Source organism: Chiloscyllium plagiosum, unplaced genomic scaffold (genome assembly GCF_037043375.1).
Source record: "Chiloscyllium plagiosum isolate Xiang-an unplaced genomic scaffold, Cpla_swu_hap1 HiC_scaffold_3, whole genome shotgun sequence".
Taxonomy (NCBI): domain Eukaryota; kingdom Metazoa; phylum Chordata; class Chondrichthyes; order Orectolobiformes; family Hemiscylliidae; genus Chiloscyllium; species Chiloscyllium plagiosum.
In genome coordinates this window covers 161,921,384-161,933,780 of record NW_028270141.1, presented here as the reverse complement: position 1 = coordinate 161,933,780, position 12,397 = coordinate 161,921,384, and the positions used below count along the sequence as shown (strand labels likewise).

Below are 12,397 nucleotides of genomic sequence, written 5' to 3'. Positions count from 1 at the left end.
CAGTCGGCTGCTCTTCCGCTGCGGACGCGGGAGGGAGAAGCTCGTCCCGGACCAAAAACAACAACAACCGGAAAAAAAACCGTCACCAGCAGCGCGCGGTAAGTGCGGCCCCGGGGGGGGGGGTTATACCCCAATAATCATCACCCTGTACCGGGGGGGGTTATACCCCAATAAACATCACCCTGTACCGGGGGGGGGGGGGTTATACCCCAATAATCATCACCCTGTACCGGGGGGGGGGGTTATACCCCAATAATCATCACCCTGTACCGGGGGGTTATACCCCAATAATCATCACCCTGTACCGGGGGGTTATACCCCAATAATCATCACCCTGTACCGGGGGGGGGGGTTATACCCCAATAATCATCACCCTGTACCGGGGGGTTATACCCCAATAATCATCACCCTGTACCGGGGGGGGGGGTTATACCCCAATAATCATCACCCTGTACCGGGGGGGGGTTATACCCCAATAATCATCACCCTGTACCGGGGGGGGGGGGGGTTATACCCCAATAATCATCACCCTGTACCGGGGGGGGGGGGGTTATACCCCAATAATCATCACCCTGTACCGGGGGGGGGGGGGGTTATACCCCAATAATCATCACCCTGTACCGGGGGGGGGGGGGGTTATACCCCAATAATCATCACCCTGTACCGGGGGGGGTTATACCCCAATAATCATCACCCTGTACCGGGGGGGGTTATACCCCAATAATCATCACCCTGTACCGGGGGGTTATACCCCAATAATCATCACCCTGTACCGGGGGGGGGGGGGGTTATACCCCAATAATCATCACCCTGTACCGGGGGGGGGGGGTTATACCCCAATAATCATCACCCTGTACCGGGGGGGGTTATACCCCAATAATCATCACCCTGTACCGGGGGGGGTTATACCCCAATAATCATCACCCTGTACCGGGGGGTTATACCCCAATAATCATCACCCTGTACCGGGGGGGGTTATACCCCAATAATCATCACCCTGTACCGGGGGGGGGTTATACCCCAATAATCATCACCCTGTACCGGGGGGGGTTATACCCCAATAATCATCACCCTGTACCGGGGGGGGTTATACCCCAATAATCATCACCCTGTACCGGGGGGGGTTATACCCCAATAATCATCACCCTGTACCGGGGGGTTATACCCCAATAATCATCACCCTGTACCGGGGGGGGTTATACCCCAATAATCATCACCCTGTACCGGGGGGGGGTTATACCCCAATAATCATCACCCTGTACCGGGGGGGGTTATACCCCAATAATCATCACCCTGTACCGGGGGGTTATACCCCAATAATCATCACCCTGTACCGGGGGGGGGGGGGGTTATACCCCAATAATCATCACCCTGTACCGGGGGGGGGGGGGGGTGGGTTATACCCCAATAATCATCACCCTGTACCGGGGGGGGGGGGTTATACCCCAATAAACATCACCCTGTACCGGGGGGTTATACCCCAATAATCATCACCCTGTACCGGGGGGGGGGGGGTTATACCCCAATAATCATCACCCTGTACCGGGGGGGGGGGGTTATACCCCAATAAACATCACCCTGTACCGGGGGGAGAGGGTTATACCCCAATAAACATCACCCGGTAACGGGGGAGAGGGGGTTATACCCCAATAAACATCACCCGGTAATGGGGGAGAGGGGGTTATACCCCAATAAACATCACCTGATAACAGGAAGGGCGGTGGGGGTTATACCCCAATAAACATCACCTGGTAACGGGGGCGGGAGGGGGTTATACCCCAATAAATATCACCTGATAACAGGAAGGGCGGTGGGGGTTATACCCCAATAAACATCACCTGGTAACTGGGGGAGGGAGGGATTTATACCCCAATAAATATCACCCAGTAATTGGAATGCGAAGAGTCAACCGGAATTGTTATCATCTGGTAAAGGGGCTAGGGGGAAAATAACCAGTAAAATCCAGATAACTATAGACCGGTGAGCCTGACGTCAGGAATATGGGCAAGTTGTTGGAGGGAAACCTGAGGGACAGGATGTACATGTATTTGGAAAGGCAAGAACTGATTAGGGATAGTCAACATGGCTTTGTGCGTGGGAAATCATGTCTCACAAACTTGATTGAGTTTTTTGAAGAAGTAACAAAGAGGATTGATGAGGGCAGAGCGGTAACTGTGATCTATATGGACGTCAGTAGGTGTTTGTTACCTCCCCTGGCATGGGAGACTGGTCAGCAAGGTTAGATCACGTGGAATACAGGGAGAACTAGCCATTTGGATATAAAATTGGCTTGAAGGTAGGAGACAGAGTGGTGTTGTAGGGTTGGTGTTTGGACTGGTGGCCTTTATCCACAATGATTGGTGCTGGGTCCACTGTGTTTTTGTCATTTATATACATGATTTGGATGTGAATATAGGAGGCTTTGTTAGTAAGTCTGATATTGACACCAAAATTGGAGGTGTACTGGACAGTGAAGCAGGTTACCTCAGAGTCCAGCTAGGGCCTTGTTCAGATGGGCTGAGGAGTGGCAGATGGAGTTTAATTTAGATAAATATGAGGTACTACATTTTGGAATGGCAACTTGGGGCAGGACGTACACATTTTAATGTTCTTGGGAGTGTTGTTGAGCAAAGAGACCTTTGAGTTCAGGTTCAAGGTTCCTTGAAAGTCCAGTCGCAGGTAGATGGTAATGAGGAAGGCATTTAGTATGCTTGCGTTTACTGGTCAGTGAGTAAAGAACAGTACAGCACAGGAACAGGCCATTCGGCCCTCCAAGCCTGCACTGACACATTTTGCCCTTCACTTACAGGATCCGTATCCCCCTATTCCCTTCCTATTTATGTATTCCTCCAGGTGCTTCTTGAATGTTGCTATTGTGTTTGTTTCCATCCCCTCCTCTGGCAGCGCGTTCCAGGCACTCCCCACCGTTTGTGAAAAACCTGCCTCACACATCTCTTTTAAACTTCTCCCCTCTCACCTTGAATCTATGTCTCCTACTAATTGCCCCCTCCTACCTGGGAAAAAGCCTTTATCCATTCCATTCACAATCTTATAACTTCTATTAGGTCCCCACAAAACCTATTGTGTTCCAGTGAAAACAAACCCAGTCTAGTCAACTGTTCTTCATCGCTAAAATCCCCCATACCAGGCAACGTCCTGGTAAACCTTTTCTGTACCCCCTCCAAAGCATGTGGAGTGGAGAGAAGGACAGGTAAACTCAAATACACCACGACTCGGTGGTGGGGGAGTTGGTGTGAACATCAGGGTCCATGAGGGAAGATTGGACAAGCAAGACATTGAGATGTGTGCTAAGGGTGGGAGCCTTGATACACAGTGAGCTAGGGGCTTTGTGTGTGTTACTGTGTGTTGCTGTGAGAGTAAGTGGTAAGCTTTTCTTCACATTCCTGCACTGTCACTGACAGTGAGTGAACCATTAAACACAGCCCAGGCTGGGAACAAGGTACCAACCCCACAGGAACCATCCTTTCATTCCCACCCGGCCCTGGATTTGTTTACCTGCAGTCAATCAATCCATCTCAACAAACCCCTCTCATTAATCCTAAACCTGAAACTCTTAACTCTGACAAGAAAGCCCTCTAGTTCACTGACATTTTCACAACTAACCTTACCTGAGCTGGCCTACCTCTGTCTCTAGATCAACAGACCTATGGTTATCTTTTATTGACCCTCTGAAATTCACTTCATGGACAGTTAGGAATGGTTACCAAAGGCCGGCATTGCCAGAACACCTAAATCCCATTGGAAAGAATTCAGGAAAATATGAAAAGGCTCTCAAGCCGGACCCAGCATCCAAAGGGAGACGTGAATCTTACTAGTAATCCACATGCCCACCTACCATGGTAACCTTCCATACCAAGCTTGTCCCCAGTCTTGCTACCTCTACCTTAAAAATATTCAACAACTCTGCTTACACCACTATTCTGGGAGCGTGCCAGAGTGAGTGTGCGGTGCAGGACTCACTGTGGGATGTGGAGATGTCCCAGCGTGACTGTGGGGTACAGGAGTGTACGAGAGTGACTGTGCGATGTGGTAATGTCCCAGCGTGACTGTGGGGTACAGGAGTGTACGAGAGTGACTGTGGGGTACAGGAGTGTACGAGAGTGACTGTGGGGTACAGGAGTGTACGAGAGTGACTGTGGGATGTGGAGATGTCCCAGCGTGACTGTGGGGTACAGGAGTGTACGAGAGTGACTGTGGGATGTGGAGATGACCCAGAGTGACTGTGGGGTACAGGAGTGTACGAGAGTGACTGTGGGATGTGGAGATGTCCCAGCGTGACTGTGGGGTACAGGAGTGTAGGAGAGTGACTGTGGGATGTGGAGATGTCCCAGAGTGACTGTGGGGTACAGGAGAGTACGAGAGTGACTGTGGGGTACAGGAGTGTACGAGAGTGACTGTGGGGTACAGGAGTGTAGGAGAGTGACTGTGGGGTACAGGAGTGTACGAGAGTGACTGTGGGATGTGGAGATGACCCAGAGTGACTGTGGGGTACAGGAGTGTGCGAGAGTGACTGTGGGGTACAGGAGTGTAGGAGAGTGACTGTGGGATGTGGAGATGACCCAGAGTGACTGTGGGGTACAGGAGTGTACGAGAGTGACTGTGGGGTACAGGAGTGTAGGAGAGTGACTGTGGGATGTGGAGATGTCCCAGCGTGACTGTGGGGTACAGGAGTGTACGAGAGTGACTGTGGGGTACAGGAGTGTAGGAGAGTGACTGTGGGATGTGGAGATGTCCCAGCGTGACTGTGGGGTACAGGAGTGTACGAGAGTGACTGTGGGGTACAGGAGTGTACGAGAGTGACTGTGGGATGTGGAGATGTCCCAGCGTGACTGTGGGGTACAGGAGTGTAGGAGAGTGACTGTGGGATGTGGAGATGTCCCAGAGTGACTGTGGGGTACAGGAGTGTACGAGAGTGACTGTGGGGTACAGGAGTGTAGGAGAGTGACTGTGGGGTACAGGAGTGTAGGAGAGTGACTGTGGGATCTGGTAATGTCCCAGCGTGACTGTGGGGTACAGGAGTGTAGGAGAGTGACTGTGGGATGGGGAGATGTCCCAGCGTGACTGTGGGGTACAGGAGTGTACGAGAGTGACTGTGGGATGTGGTGATGTCCCAGCGTGACTGTGGGGTACAGGAGTGTACGAGAGTGACTGTGGGATGTGGTAATGTCCCAGCGTGACTGTGGGGTACAGGAGTGTACGAGAGTGACTGTGGGGTACAGGAGTGTACGAGAGTGACTGTGGGATGTGGTGATGTCCCAGCGTGACTGTGGGGTATAGGAGTGTAGGAGAGTGACTGTGGGATGTGGTAATGTCCCAGCGTGACTGTGGGGTACAGGAGTGTAGGAGAGTGACTGTGGGATGTGGTAATGTCCCAGCGTGACTGTGGGGTACAGGAGTGTACGAGAGTGACTGTGGGGTACAGGAGTGTACGAGAGTGACTGTGGGATGTGGAGATGTCCCAGCGTGACTGTGGGGTACAGGAGTGTAGGAGAGTGACTGTGGGATGTGGAGATGTCCCAGCGTGACTGTGGGGTACAGGAGTGTAGGAGAGTGACTGTGGGATGTGGAGATGTCCCAGCGTGACTGTGGGGTACAGGAGTGTACGAGAGTGACTGTGGGGTACAGGAGTGTACGAGAGTGACTGTGGGGTACAGGAGTGTACGAGAGTGACTGTGGGATGTGGAGATGACCCAGCGTGACTGTGGGGTACAGGAGTGTAGGAGAGTGACTGTGGGGTACAGGAGTGTAGGAGAGTGACTGTGGGGTACAGGAGTGTACGAGAGTGACTGTGGGGTACAGGAGTGTACGAGAGTGACTGTGGGATGTGGAGATGTCCCAGCGTGACTGTGGGGTACAGGAGTGTACGAGAGTGACTGTGGGATGTGGAGATGTCCCAGCGTGACTGTGGGGTACAGGAGTGTACGAGAGTGACTGCGGGATGTGGAGATGTCCCAGCGTGACTGTGGGGTACAGGAGTGTACGAGAGTGACTGTGGGATGTGGAGATGTCCCAGAGTGACTGTGGGGTACAGGAGTGTAGGAGAGTGACTGTGGGGTACAGGAGTGTACGAGAGTGACTGTGGGATGTGGAGATGTCCCAGCGTGACTGTGGGGTACAGGAGTGTACGAGAGTGACTGTGGGATGTGGAGATGTCCCAGCGTGACTGTGGGGTACAGGAGTGTACGAGAGTGACTGTGGGATGTGGAGATGTCCCAGAGTGACTGTGGGGTACAGGAGTGTACGAGAGTGACTGTGGGGTACAGGAGTGTAGGAGAGTGACTGTGGGGTACAGGAGTGTACGAGAGTGACTGTGGGGTACAGGAGTGTAGGAGAGTGACTGTGGGGTACAGGAGTGTACGAGAGTGACTGTGGGGTACAGGAGTGTACGAGAGTGACTGTGGGGTACAGGAGTGTAGGAGAGTGACTGTGGGGTACAGGAGTGTACGAGAGTGACTGTGGGGTACAGGAGTGTACGAGAGTGACTGTGGGGTACAGGAGTGTAGGAGAGTGACTGTGGGATGTGGAGATGTCCCAGAGTGACTGTGGGGTACAGGAGTGTACGAGAGTGACTGTGGGGTACAGGAGTGTACGAGAGTGACTGTGGGATGTGGAGATGTCCCAGAGTGACTGTGGGGTACAGGAGTGTACGAGAGTGACTGTGGGATGTGGAGATGTCCCAGCGTGACTGTGGGGTACAGGAGTGTACGAGAGTGACTGTGGGGTACAGGAGTGTAGGAGAGTGACTGTGGGGTACAGGAGTGTACGAGAGTGACTGTGGGGTACAGGAGTGTACGAGAGTGACTGTGGGATGTGGAGATGTCCCAGAGTGACTGTGGGGTACAGGAGTATACGAGAGTGACTGTGGGATGTGGAGATGTCCCAGAGTGACTGTGGGGTACAGGAGTGTACGAGAGTGACTGTGGGATGTGGAGATGTCCCAGTGTGACTGTGGGGTACAGGAGTGTACGAGAGTGACTGCGGGATGTGGAGATGTCCCAGTGTGACTGTGGGGTACAGGAGTGTACGAGAGTGACTGTGGGGTACAGGAGTGTACGAGAGTGACTGTGGGGTACAGGAGTGTACGAGAGTGACTGTGGGATGTGGAGATGTCCCAGTGTGACTGTGGGGTACAGGAGTGTACGAGAGTGACTGTGGAATGTGGAGATGTCCCAGCGTGACTGTGGGGTACAGGAGTGTACGAGAGTGACTGTGGGATGTGGAGATGTCCCAGCGTGACTGTGGGGTACAGGAGTGTACGAGAGTGACTGTGGGGTACAGGAGTGTACGAGAGTGACTGTGGGATGTGGAGATGTCCCAGTGTGACTGTGGGGTACAGGAGTGTACGAGAGTGACTGTGGGGTACAGGAGTGTACGAGAGTGACTGTGGGGTACAGGAGTGTACGAGAGTGACTGTGGGATGTGGAGATGTCCCAGCGTGACTGTGGGGTACAGGAGTGTAGGAGAGTGACTGCGGGATGTGGAGATGTCCCAGAGTGACTGTGGGGTACAGGAGTGTACGAGAGTGACTGTGGGATGTGGAGATGTCCCAGCGTGACTGTGGGGTACAGGAGTGTACGAGAGTGACTGTGGGGTACAGGAGTGTACGAGAGTGACTGTGGGATGTGGAGATGTCCCAGCGTGACTGTGGGGTACAGGAGTGTACGAGAGTGACTGTGGGATGGGGAGATGTCCCAGCGTGACTGTGGGGTACAGGAGTGTACGAGAGTGACTGTGGGGTACAGGAGTGTAGGAGAGTGACTGTGGGGTACAGGAGTGTAGGAGAGTGACTGTGGGATGTGGAGGTGTCCCAGAGTGACTGTGGGGTACAGGAGTGTACGAGAGTGACTGTGGGGTACAGGAGTGTAGGAGAGTGACTGTGGGGTACAGGAGTGTAGGAGAGTGACTGTGGGGTACAGGAGTGTAGGAGAGTGACTGTGGGGTACAGGAGTGTAGGAGAGTGACTGTGGGGTACAGGAGTGTAGGAGAGTGACTGTGGGGTACAGGAGTGTAGGAGAGTGACTGTGGGATGTGGAGGTGTCCCAGCGTGACTGTGGGGTACAGGAGTGTACGAGAGTGACTGTGGGATGTGGAGATGTCCCAGAGTGACTGTGGGGTACAGGAGTGTACGAGAGTGACTGTGGGGTACAGGAGTGTAGGAGAGTGACTGTGGGGTACAGGAGTGTACGAGAGTGACTGCGGGATGTGGAGATGTCCCAGCGTGACTGTGGGGTACAGGAGTGTACGAGAGTGACTGTGGGGTACAGGAGTGTGCGAGAGTGACTGTGGGATGTGGAGATGTCCCAGAGTGACTGTGGGGTACAGGAGTGTACGAGAGTGACTGTGGGGTACAGGAGTGTACGAGAGTGACTGTGGGGTACAGGAGTGTACGAGAGTGACTGTGGGGTACAGGAGTGTGCGAGAGTGACTGTGGGATGTGGAGATGTCCCAGCGTGACTGTGGGGTACAGGAGTGTACGAGAGTGACTGTGGGGTACAGGAGTGTCGGAGAGTGACTGCGGGATGTGGAGATGTCCCAGCGTGACTGTGGGGTACAGGAGTGTACGAGAGTGACTGTGGGGTACAGGAGTGTCGGAGAGTGACTGCGGGATGTGGAGATGTCCCAGTGTGACTGTGGGGTACAGGAGTGTACGAGAGTGACTGTGGGATGTGGAGATGTCCCAGTGTGACTGTGGGGTACAGGAGTGTACGAGAGTGACTGTGGGATGTGGAGATGTCCCAGCGTGACTGTGGGGTACAGGAGTGTGCGAGAGTGACTGTGGGATGTGGAGATGTCCCAGCGTGACTGTGGGGTACAGGAGTGTACGAGAGTGACTGTGGGGTACAGGAGTGTACGAGAGTGACTGTGGGGTACAGGAGTGTACGAGAGTGACTGTGGGATGTGGAGATGTCCCAGCGTGACTGTGGGGTACAGGAGTGTACGAGAGTGACTGTGGGATGTGGAGATGTCCCAGCGTGACTGTGGGGTACAGGAGTGTACGAGAGTGACTGTGGGATGTGGAGATGTCCCAGCGTGACTGTGGGGTACAGGAGTGTACGAGAGTGACTGTGGGGTACAGGAGTGTAGGAGAGTGACTGTGGGGTACAGGAGTGTACGAGAGTGACTGTGGGGTACAGGAGTGTACGAGAGTGACTGTGGGGTACAGGAGTGTACGAGAGTGACTGTGGGATGTGGAGATGTCCCAGAGTGACTGTGGGGTACAGGAGTGTACGAGAGTGACTGTGGGATGGGGAGATGTCCCAGAGTGACTGTGGGGTACAGGAGTGTACGAGAGTGACTGTGGGGTACAGGAGTGTACGAGAGTGACTGTGGGATGTGGAGATGTCCCAGAGTGACTGTGGGGTACAGGAGTGTACGAGAGTGACTGTGGGATGTGGAGATGTCCCAGTGTGACTGTGGGGTACAGGAGTGTAGGAGAGTGACTGTGGGATGTGGAGATGACCCAGCGTGACTGTGGGGTACAGGAGTGTACGAGAGTGACTGTGGGGTACAGGAGTGTACGAGAGTGACTGTGGGGTACAGGAGTGTACGAGAGTGACTGTGGGGTACAGGAGTGTACGAGAGTGACTGTGGGGTACAGGAGTGTAGGAGAGTGACTGTGGGGTGTGGTAATGTCCCAGCGTGACTGTGGGGTACAGGAGTGTACGAGAGTGACTGTGGGGTACAGGAGTGTACGAGAGTGACTGTGGGATGTGGAGATGTCCCAGCGTGACTGTGGGGTACAGGAGTGTACGAGAGTGACTGTGGGGTACAGGAGTGTAGGAGAGTGACTGTGGGATGTGGAGATGTCCCAGCGTGACTGTGGGGTACAGGAGTGTAGGAGAGTGACTGCGGGATGTGGAGATGTCCCAGTGTGACTGTGGGGTACAGGAGTGTACGAGAGTGACTGTGGAATGTGGAGATGTCCCAGCGTGACTGTGGGGTACAGGAGTGTACGAGAGTGACTGTGGGGTACAGGAGTGTAGGAGAGTGACTGTGGGATGTGGAGATGTCCCAGCGTGACTGTGGGGTACAGGAGTGTACGAGAGTGACTGTGGGGTACAGGAGTGTACGAGAGTGACTGTGGGGTACAGGAGTGTACGAGAGTGACTGTGGGGTACAGGAGTGTACGAGAGTGACTGTGGGGTACAGGAGTGTACGAGAGTGACTGTGGGATGTGGAGATGTCCCAGCGTGACTGTGGGGTACAGGAGTGTACGAGAGTGACTGTGGGGTACAGGAGTGTACGAGAGTGACTGTGGGGTACAGGAGTGTAGGAGAGTGACTGTGGGATGTGGAGATGTCCCAGTGTGACTGTGGGGTACAGGAGTGTAGGAGAGTGACTGTGGGATGTGGAGATGTCCCAGTGTGACTGTGGGGTACAGGAGTGTACGAGAGTGACTGCGGGATGTGGAGATGTCCCAGTGATTCGAAGTGGTGGGAAGCCATCTGACACTGAACATAAAGTGTGCTGTGCTGTGCCCTCAGGAAGTATGCCAAAGATTTGGTCTGCTTCCCCCTTGTTGGACAGCACCTTGCTGACTAACATCCTCAGATCTTTCTCTCCTTCCTGTTATTGCTGTCCTTGCTGGTGTCTTCCTTCAGCAGATTAACAATTACATCTCTGCAGTCACATCCAGGGTGTCCTCTGCTGTCCAGAGCTTGTTGAGCAGTTCTGTGACAGATTTCTTGTCATGTTTGAACTGCTCAATGGAATGTCTTGTTTATCAGATTCTTGCTGTTTCTTCAGACCTAGCTCTGGCACTTTGTTCCAGGCTGACAGCTGTTATTCTCTCCCTTTTGAAATCAGGGTTGGGTTGCTTGACAATCTCCCACTCACCTTGCTGCCTGCACCTTGCTTAGTGAAAGCATGCTGTTATCCTAGCTGCAGTTTGGTATCAGCTTGGATACTCATTGTTTGGATCAGTTCCTGTACAATCTTGTACAGCATACTGGAGGAGTGTACGTTTCCAGCTGCTTCCCTGTTGTTTAAGTCTCTACATTCTCATGACTTTCTCGTGCAGTACTTCTCATTATCACCTTGTATTTGCTCAGTGTTCTTTTCCAGGTCCCTCTTGCTCTTCACCAGCTTTCTTTGACTGTTCAACTTCCATGTTGGGTCAATAATCGATCGTTCTTTGTTGGTTGTCCCTCTGCATTCTCGGCTGGAGATTGCCCTCTGTTCTTCGATGTTGTGTGACCATAGTTGGAGAAGGCTGAAAATGTCTCCTTGTCCTTCAGCTTGTTCTGTGAAAAATGCTGACTTTGTGTAGATTGTCTTCAGCGTCAGGTGAATCTTGCCAAACGCAGGGTGGTTTGACCAGCTCAGCCAATCCAGGCACCTGACAGCAGTGCCCTTCAATAGGAAGTAACAATATTTCAGTTGAATAAAGGGAACTATGGAGCTATAAGGGAGGAGCTGGCCAAAATTCAATGGTGCAATACCTTAGCAGGGATGACAGTTGAGGAACAGTGGCGGATATTTCTGTGTATAATGCAGAAGTTGCAGGGTCAGTTCATTCCAAAAAGGAAGAAAGATCCCAGGAGGAGACATGGGTGGCCGTGGCTGACGAGGGAAGTCAAGAAACATATAAAGTTAAAAGAGAAAGAGTATAACATAGCAAAGATAAGTGGGAAAAGGGAGGACTGGGAAGCTTTTAAAGAACAACAGAGCATTACTAAGAAGGAAGTACGCAGAGAAAAAATGAGGTACGAAGGTAAACTGGCCAAAAATATAAAGGAGGATAGTAAAAGCTTTTTTAGGCATGTGAAAGGCAAAAAAAATGGTTAAGACTAAAATTGGGCCCTTGAAGACAGAAACAGGGGAAGAAATTACGGGGAACAAAGAAATGGCAGAAGAATTGAATTGGTACTTCAGATCTGTGTTCACTGGGGAAGACACAAGCAATCTCCCTGAGGTAACAGTGGCTGAAGGACCTGAACTGAAGGGAATTTATATTTGCCAGGAATTGGTGTTGGAGAGACTGTTAGGTCTGAAGGTTGATAAGTCCCCGGGGCCTGATGGTCTACATCCCAGGGTACTGAAGGAGGTGGCTCGAGAAATCGTGGATGCGTTGGTGATTATTTTCCAGAGTTCGATAGATTCAGGATCAGTTCCTGCGGATTGGAGGGTGGCTAATGTTGTACCACTTTTTAAGAAAGGAGCGAGAGAGAAAGCAGGAAATTATAGACCAGTTAGTCTGACCTCAGTGATGGGAAAGATGCTGGAGTCGATTATAAAGGATGAAATTACAGGATAGTAGTAACAGGATAGGTCAGAGTCAGCATGGATTTATGAAGGGGAATCATGCTTGACTAATCTTCTGGAATTTTTTGAGGATGTAACTGAAGATGGACAAGGGAGATCCAGTAGATGTGGT

General features: G+C 52.4%; 1 protein-coding gene across 1 annotated transcript in view; it reads left to right on the top strand.

Moving 5' to 3' along the window:
• ypel5 (yippee-like 5) overlaps positions 1-12,397 on the top strand; it is a 31,066-nt gene continuing 18,669 nt past the window's right edge. Inside the window, exon 1 of the mRNA XM_087984804.1 lies at positions 1-98. The gene's annotated coding sequence lies outside the window, so the exon portion shown is untranslated. The remainder of the gene's footprint in view (positions 99-12,397) is intronic.